The 9,569-nt window shown below is 32.3% G+C and overlaps 1 pseudogene; it reads right to left on the reverse strand.

Moving 5' to 3' along the window:
- Positions 1-4,399: 4,399 nt before the first annotated feature.
- LOC125875501 (probable indole-3-pyruvate monooxygenase YUCCA10) lies at positions 4,400-7,467 on the reverse strand (annotated as a pseudogene).
- Between the last annotated feature and the right edge of the window lie 2,102 nt (positions 7,468-9,569).

Raw genomic sequence — 9,569 nt, forward strand, 5'->3', positions numbered from 1 at the left:
TTTACTCTTTTCTTGTTACATTCGTAACTTTTGTGACCTTCTTCGCCACAATTATAGCACTTGCATTTGTCTGCTGGTTTTGTTCTTTTAAAGTTGTTCTTTTTTTTCTATAATACTGGTTTTTAGGTATATAATTTTACTTTGATATATTTTTCCTTTTAGTTTAGCTTTTCTTAAGCTTTCTTTTTTTTTGTAGATTTTGTCATTTCATCCCCATTGGGTTGCTGCATTTGTGTACAAACAATAAATATGGGTATTTATTCTTTTAGCTTTTTAATATGCTGTTAGCATTTTTTTATTCAAAATACTCTTGTATTCTAAGCATTTTCATTTCATGAATTGCTACTATGAGTTTTGTAGATCGTAAGCTTGTGCTTAAATATGCTTTTTCCATTTCAGGAATTGCTCTATTAATATGATGCAATGCTATGTGGTGTTTCCATGCATTTTACTGGCAATTTGACATTTTAGCCTAAGATATGCTTAAAATGAACCTTAGGAGTTTCTGCAGATTGTTCCTGCATCACCCCTGTGAAGATTCCAGGGGAAGAGGGTGGATGTGGTGGGTGTTTGAAGGATGGGGGAAGGCGGTAAATTTAACACTAAGTAGACCAGACCATACAATAGACAGTATATTCTACTTGAACGAAATGATATCTAGAATTTTTTGGAGATGAGCAGCTCATGTTTTAATATCTAATATTAGTATCATTGTGTAAATTGACATATAGTGGAAGGTGTGGAACTTTAATTGTATCTAATTTTATGTAGCTAGATGGATAAGCTTATCAGAAATATATTTCTTACACTATGTTCATAAGCCTGTCATATCCTTATATTCTTTACCGGTTAGATCTTTACTTGGAGGAAACTGACAACTATTTCTGTGAAGAATAATTTTCTGAATATTTATGAATAATAGGCTACAATTTTAAAGTTTAGAAAGGCCATGCGACTTATGTAGTGCGTTGAGTGCCTGTTACTTCCAACTGACACAAAAGTTAGAAAAAAAAGAAAGATAGAAATCAAAGTTGTTGCTTAGACAAGGACTACTAAATACATTTTTTGAGTTCAGATTGTGATAATATTTGCCCCCACCTCTTCTGGAGGCAAGGTTGAGTTGTTTAAACTTCATGTTAATCAGTTCTTATTTATAGAAGAAGATATAGAGGTTAATTTAGTATGTGTTGATAGATATTAGTTGTTATATGATCTCTTCATTTTGCAGATGAAAGCTTGGTCAAAAGCACAGAATATTAATAGCTCAAGAGACAAAATTTTGAACTCATTATCTGTAATACTTTTGGTTGCTTTCATTTGCAGGTATGAGCCAAGTACAAGTTATTTCTCTGTTTCCATCTTTCTGTTTGTTCTTGATTACATATTATGCAACTTGCATGCTGATCACTTTGAGTCAATGCGGATTGTACCTTCAACTGAATGTTTTGTTATCTTGGTTAATCAGTTTGCTAGTGTAGGAGCTACTGGTGATTTAATACTTTACATAACCTTACCCAACGTAAAATTTATACTGATAATAGCAATGAATAATGTCTTTACCCTATGATAAGAAAATTGACTTTAGTGAAATGCGCATAATATGCTATCAGCAGTATCCTTTAAGGAGGCTATTGTATGCACAATAAAAAGCCAGTTTGTTACAGTATTCTTACAACACCAAGTTTGTATTGTTTCAACTTATAAAACACCAAAAGTAAGAGAAATTTACTTTTTGTACTTTTGCAGACTTGCAGTACCTTCTTGGTATTATTTAATGAAATTTATTTTGCCTTATCCAAAGAAAAAAGGAGAAAGAAAAAGATGGTTTGGTGCACCTTTTGTAAAGCAGCCTCTTATACAAGCGGACATCGGTGTTACTCTTATAAACTTCTTCTTGTTGTATTTAACCCTTTTTGTCTAGAAAAACAAAAGACCATGCTTTTTAGGAAGGCCATAGCTTATTAACTTCATCTCAATTCCCCCCCTCATGGCCTTAGCTTATTCAGAATGACTTTCAAAGTTTCTGAATGCCTTTTTGCTTATTTGTTTTGTATGTGTATATTTTATTTCTAGAGGGATATTAATGTAGTTGTTTAGTTAATAATCTGTTTTTTTTCTTTTTCATTTGGGGTCATCTGAACTTCACAGGCACGAAATCCTCCAATACTGCCGCCATTTTCTGCCATATTAGAAGGTAACTATGAACCATTACTTTTTTAGTTATTGAACGTCTTTTTGAAGGGATGTACTAATTTTGGTATCAGTGTTGTGAAGTACTGTAGTAGAAAACAAAAATTCCCAAGAATCAGGACCATGATAGAAATACTTCTTATGAAGAAATTTATAGGACCCTAAGCATCAGAGCTGGATGTGTATGAAAAATATTTCATTTGTGAGGCTGCAAATGCAGTGATACATACTCATAATTCTTTTTCTTATACAAAACCTGACAGTTCTGGTTTTAGCACTTGTTTCCTTGTTTGAGTTTTGGATCTTTTCTCTTTGCTTTAGTTTTTTCATGAGAGTTTTTTTTTTGAGTAGCTCAGTAATATTTCTTGGCTTGTAAATGTTCTAGATGACACTAATCCAGATGCGGTGGCAAAGTCATTGCATAAGTTTGTGAACTATGGGATGAGAAATAAAGAGTCGGTGGCTGAGTTGGTAGTTACGGTGTTAGTCAAAGTACTGTGAATCCAGTAAATCTGGCCTAATCTTAAAGAGACTCCGTATCCCCAGCAAACATCCAAATTTCTGGCTCATTATGGTCTCATTTCATTGCAGTAATTGTCAGTTTAGAAGCTATGGGCCAAAGGACTATGTGCAAGTACATACGAAACATCTTGGCTATCTAAAACACAGGACTCCAAAGTTTGCTGCATCAGTGTAGTTATCTTTCACTTATTGATGTCGTTTGTGCTAAGTAATCTTTGAAGTGCTGTATTAATGAATTATCATGATCTTTAGAGGTTGAGGATTTCACTGATCGGTCTCAAAATGCTGCAAGGGCTGTTGGGAAGGCAGAAGTGAAACACATATACAAGTGTATCTAGCGTACTAGCAAATACATTTCTGCTTTTTTGGATGGCCTTGTTGAAATATCCACATTAAAATTTCAGTTTTTTGTACGTGCTACCCCCTTTCATGATGGTTCTGAGGCAAGGAACATTATAGAAGATGGAAATACAACCACTCTTCCTTGTAGAGATATCAAGAAGCCTGAACAAAGTAAAGAAAGCCAGAAAGGAATTCAACCAGCTATACCTTCTGAACCTATCAGGACAAAAAGAAAATGGTTTATCGAAAGTTGGAAAGGATTAACTTCAGTGAGCTGTGGACAGTCAAAATGAAAATGGTCTACTGAAGGTTGGGAAGGAGTCCATTCAGCGAGTTGGGGACAACCTAAGGAGGATGGTGGACCACCCGGCTCTCCTTGGTCAAAAGGAAAATGGTCTACCAAAGGTTGGGGAAAAACGTCTTTAGTGAATTGGGGATAATCAAATGGGGATAATGTACCACTAGACTCTATCTGGACAAAAAGGAAAAGATCAGATGAAACCCAAGGAGGAACTTCTTCTTCTCAGTAGTTGAAAAATTAGACACAAAAAGTTGGCCCAAAAGAAAGCACAACAATAAGCACACACCTAAGGCTAAGTGGTAAAAAATGCAGACATGTGGTTTGGGAGGAAGCTAAATTAACCATTTGGTTTTGGATTAAGTAGGTTGTGCGTATCTAGTTGAATCATCTGCAACAACTTTTACATTCTTGCTAGGATGTACAGAGTATTTCTTATGAGCTAGGTAATGTACCCGTCGTCATCCTCTTATTTTTGTAATGGTTCGTTAGGACATTTTGTACATATCGACCTAGCAATGACCTTAGCAATATGGAATGTTAACTGCTCAATGTACATTTAATTTTATGTACCTTATGACATCAATGAATTGAAGGAAAAACAGATTCTCAAGAAGCCAATTCTCTCTCTCTATGTCTCTCTAGATCTACTTTACTATGATAAACAGAGGACATAGTAGATTTATTCACGTTGTTAATAAATGTCTCAAATAAAAGTTACCCAATTTGCTGTGTAGAGTTATTCGATACTTGTGTTGGCAAGAGATAGCAAATATTCAATATAATAGTCGAAATGTGTGCGATCTGAACCCCACACCATCATTATATATATATAAAAAAAATCAACAAAGAAAGTCAATCAATCAGAAAAGTTTCATCAAATTTATATTACAGTAAAAACTTGATAAAAAACATACTAAAAGAAACAATGTTTTTAAGTTCTAACTGAACTTAACAAGTCAAGCTCGGTGCATAAATCATTCTACATTCACGTAGCGTTTAGAAAATTTATTTAACAATATAGTCTGATATAATAATAATAAAAATCTAAATTTTGTCTCCTGTATCATTCTTAATATCATCAGCAATAGCTCTAGTATCCATTCAAATACTAGCAATCCCTTTTTTCAAATATCCAGCACAGTATAGACCATTCTCTCCTTTCCAATTTATCGGTGTGCTATCTTCAAGGAATATTGAGCTATAATTCCGCATACAAAAGAAACAAATTTGTACATTATTTGAGACAATGATGGTATAATTAATACTAAGTTAAATTAGTAACAAGGAAAGCTTATCGAGAAAAACTTATCCGCACACGATATTTACAGGCAAGTGAAAAATTTCAAGACTCAAATTTAGAATTACAAAGAAAAGAACATAGTGATAATTTACAAAACGTACCTTTAGCCATTTGGTAGCAATATTATTGTATCTAGTAGCAAAAATGATTGCATCAAATTGATGTTCATCTCCATTGTCAAACACTACTGTATGTTCCTTTATTTATGATATTCCAGGAAGTACCTAATAATCAATTGACCAAAAGTTATTTCACAAAAAGAAACAAGTGTTATTTCCTTTTTTATAATAGATTATCAATGCATATTAGATGAACTATTTACACAAATATCCTGTATTATCCAAAATTACTAAATTCTACCGATTTCATAACTATAACAGTTCAACTGTTGCCCATGATAATGAACATGTATTATTATTCTTCTTCATTAAATACTACTACTAGGTTCTTGGTAGTAGTCAAATTTGAACTCGTGATGTGCACCTAGCCATACATCACATGTTGTATTTTACAATCAGACCAAAACCCTCGAAAAAACTAAACCGATCTATTTTTCACATAATATTTCTCAAAATAGAATGAAATAAAATAAAGATAGTATCATATGTTAATCTGTCCAAGTTTAATCTTGTCAATGGCACCAACATCAATTACTCGGGATCTACCTTTTGATATTTTAACAGAAAATGAGTCTTCTTCTGGTTGTGGTATTCTTAATTCTGCTAAATTTCCAAGCTTAAATTTTGTGTACTTTGCAATTACAGTATCAACCAAATATATTGGTAAATATTTTAGCAACAACATTGCAATATACACCAACTCCTTTGCTAGAACATGAATCTGCAAAAACACTAGGACAAAATATATTAAAACTTTTAGAATTACCAACCATATTTATCAAAAATATAATTAATTGTGCATGTGAAAAATTTGCATAATTTAACTATAGAAAAGTTATAGCACTTTGGGAGAACATCATGAACTATAATATACATATTTACGGGTGTAAGTTTCATATTTTGATGATATAATAAAAAAGAAGTACAAAATCAGATCAATTATAACCTAATTGTATATAACTTGTAGTATTCAAAAACATAGATCAAAGTTGGTAACTGGAATTAGCAAGGGTTCTAAAAAAAGAAATATATATGAGTAATGCACGATAGATTATATTAAAAGAGAAATCTAAGTTTCATATACAGTTAGTGCAAATAAGTTTTTGTACTATCATTTATCAAGTCATCAAACTGATATCTATAGACAAGTTTCTTCAAAATTATGAGATTCAAATACTTAAAATGTAAAATATGTTATCTGTGCAACATGTGAAATGACGATGTATAAAATTTTTAATAAGACAAACTTAGCAAAATTAAAGATTCTACTTATAATAAAAAGAAACCCTAGTTCTCTTTCTTCGAATTCAGTTCCTCAAAGTAAAAAATATATGAGTTTTTTATACTTATACTAAACAACTTGTCACCTCTCCAAATCCTACTCTTCTTTTTCTCACGATAATATATCCGATGAGACCTGAATTTAAATTTTTTAATTATGTGCGATTTAGAAATGGAGTAATGAGATCTTTCTATGTTTTTAGGGTATTTAAATATCTATCCCAAATTTTTGTATTTACAATAATCCAATACCATATTCCTTAATCACTTTCAAGTCAACCAGTATTCCCTTTTTAAAGAACAACTGATTTTATTAAATCAACTTTGAATTTAGAATCGAGGTTGATTTTGCAATTTTGTATAGTACTTGGAGAGTATGTTTGTGAAATTTAATAAAAATGACGAATCGGTGGAAATTATTGGTGGTGAAGCTAATTCAAAAATAATTTTTTAGATAAGAAATGCCACAAGAGTATTTATGACTCAATGGATAGTCAATAAAGTTGAATGAAAATCATGAGAAATCATGTTCATATTCCGGCCTTTTCACATAAGGGTATGACCTGGTGTTGATGGTCAAGAAACCCATACCCAATATCTTGATGAATCGAATTACAACATTACAAATGCTAGTAAGAAGTAACAGGTACCATGTAAAATAGTTGATGTACAACTAAACTGATCGAACACCACCATTTAATTTTTTTATAACAAACACAAACCTACTCACATGCAAACAAATAGCAATAAAAGTAAAGATAATGCATAAAGAGATAGAGAGACTTACTGGACTTCTAGAAATAATGGACGTGTGGCTTTCATAATTTGAAAGATCAAAAGCTATTTCTATCCCAGAATTTCCTGATCCAACGACCAATACCTTTTTATCCTTATATTTTTCACCAGATCTATAATCACTTGAATGGATTATTTCGCCTTAGAAATTTTCTATTCCTATCATATTTGGAATATAACCTTCGTTATTTTCTCCAGTAGCCAAAACAAGAAATCACTAACATATATTTCAATTTTTTCGCTAGTCAAATTTCTTGATTTGACATTCCATTTCTTTTCCCCACTGTTGTAAAAGGCCGATTCAGCACAAGTTTGAAATTTTGGCTTGATGTTGAAATGCTCAACATACTCATCTAAGTATTGAATAAATTCTTTTTCGGCATATACTTAGGTGATGAAGTTGCATGTGGCATAAACAGCAATAAAAAAAAGTCCTTTGATAGATGCAAATGAAGTCTATCATAAGTCTTTTTCTTCCACAAATAAGCACAACAATTTTGTTTTTCTAAAACAACATTGTTTATGCCAAATTTGTTTAAACAGGTTGATACAGCTATACCAGATGGTCCAGCTCCAACAACAATTATGTCAATTTATTCCTTCGTGAAATTACCCATTGCAAAATTTTCAGAAAATTAAAGATTTTTTTTTTGAGAATGTTGAAAAAAAAATTGCAATAAGATTTCAAGAAAGGAAATTTAGACAATGAGGTATGTATATATGGTCTTCAAACAGGATAAAGACGATATTTCTTTTTCCTTTTTTAAAAGTGTAATAGAAAACAACAGTTACAAGTAAATGCAAAATTTTTATGATTGAAACAAAATCTGTGTTTCTTCTCAATTCTTTGGTAGATGTGAAAACATTTAATTGAAAGTTATCTTTAGCTTAAGCTAAAATGTGTCATACTCATTTTTCTATAAATGAATTTGGTAGTTTCAAAAATAGACAAATTACAAAAATTTAATTGAATTTGACTAAAGTTTTTTGACCGGCTAAATTCGAAGTATATTTTTTTTGTCGTTTTATCTGTTTCTTTGATTTTTAGATAAACACTCAACTAATTAAATTATATTAATTAATTTATATTAGAAAAATATTTTCTATTTTAAAAAAATAGAATTAAGAAGAAATATGATTTTCTAATATATTAAATAGGAAAAAAGCTTAAATATGCCATCGAATGTTGAGAAAAGGGTCATCTATGCCATTAATTTGAGCTATTTCTCAAATGGAAATGACATATGTCACGCTCCGAGGCTACCCACTTGGCGTAAACATGGTACCTAGGATCACGAGTGACCCCAAGCTAACCTTGAGTTGACATATCATAGCATACTAAGATAAATTGAAACAAGAAATACTGTGCGGAAGCCTTAAGTCATGAGATAAACTAAAATGATGGGGAAATACCCAATCTAAGCCTGAATATAAAAGACTATGAGTTTAATAACAACTGGAAGATCAAACTCAAAACCAAAACTAAATCTAATTATGTCTGAATAAAAGCCTCTAACTGACTAGAGATGCTGGGACATGTCCCAGGCTAACTCTAGCAAAACAAGAAACTGAAAGACTGAAAGTAAAAGAAAACATGTTTATTGTCCTCGGAGAATAAGGACTCACCACTGATAATGCTGAGTACGTGTAACGACCCGAGAGCACCCCCTAGCCGTTACATGCGTATTCGACCTCTCGGAGGTCTTATACAAGCCTTAGCATTCATTCATTGCATAGATCATAAAAATCATTAAGAATTTAAAACTTTTATTCAATAAAACCATAAGACTTCAGGAGTCATCAACATTTGAAGACATCAATACGCAAGCAGAACTACTAAGTCTCTTTAGCCAATCTTAGACAAAAACTTAAAACGTACTAAGGGACACGACCCTTTACAAATGAAATGAAACTTAAGTGTCTATAACAATGACTAAGAAACTTCTAAACATAGTCCTCGAATCTTGTGGACATACCAAAGACTTGGATGAGTGAAGCAATCCAAGCAACTCCAAAGCACAATCCCCTCCTAGTTACCACAACCTACACTTGTAGTAAAATAGAAGAAAGGGGTTAGTACAACACACGTACTAAGTATGAGGATATGCAAAACATGCTAAAAAGGACATTTTTTTGGAAGTTATGCTTTCATGCCATTTTGATAAAATCTCATGAACATCAACATAATAGGCACCTTACAAGTCACAACCAAAAATACAAAGTCATATGCTTCACAATACATCATAAACATACGTAACCCATTTACCTTTACCTTCTTGCCTTGGACCTCCACCTTAAGTAACTCTTAAGCAATACCTTTGTGCAATGTATGGGCAACGTTCCATACCATCACCCACACTAAGGCACCACCTTAAGGTCACACAAAGTGCACTTACCATGCATACCTCAACCTTCACCAATTAATCACATAAGACATATAAGCAGATAAGCCAACAAGTCACTTCATAAAGCTAGAACACTCATCCCAAGATCCACCTAAGTAAGAAATGGTGAGGCAGCCCATACTACCTCTCCATACCACACCCAAGTGATCCTTAAGGCTACACAAGACAAGCTCTATTTACATAACAACATAAATCGTTGATTCAACTTAATGCATTTAGACAACTTCATTCACTAGTGACATAAGATCATCACATACATTCAATTCAACATAAGCACTTACATTCAATTCATTATGACTGACTTTCACATTAGC

This window comes from Solanum stenotomum, chromosome 9, assembly GCF_019186545.1.
Source record: "Solanum stenotomum isolate F172 chromosome 9, ASM1918654v1, whole genome shotgun sequence".
In the NCBI taxonomy this organism is placed as follows: domain Eukaryota; kingdom Viridiplantae; phylum Streptophyta; class Magnoliopsida; order Solanales; family Solanaceae; genus Solanum; species Solanum stenotomum.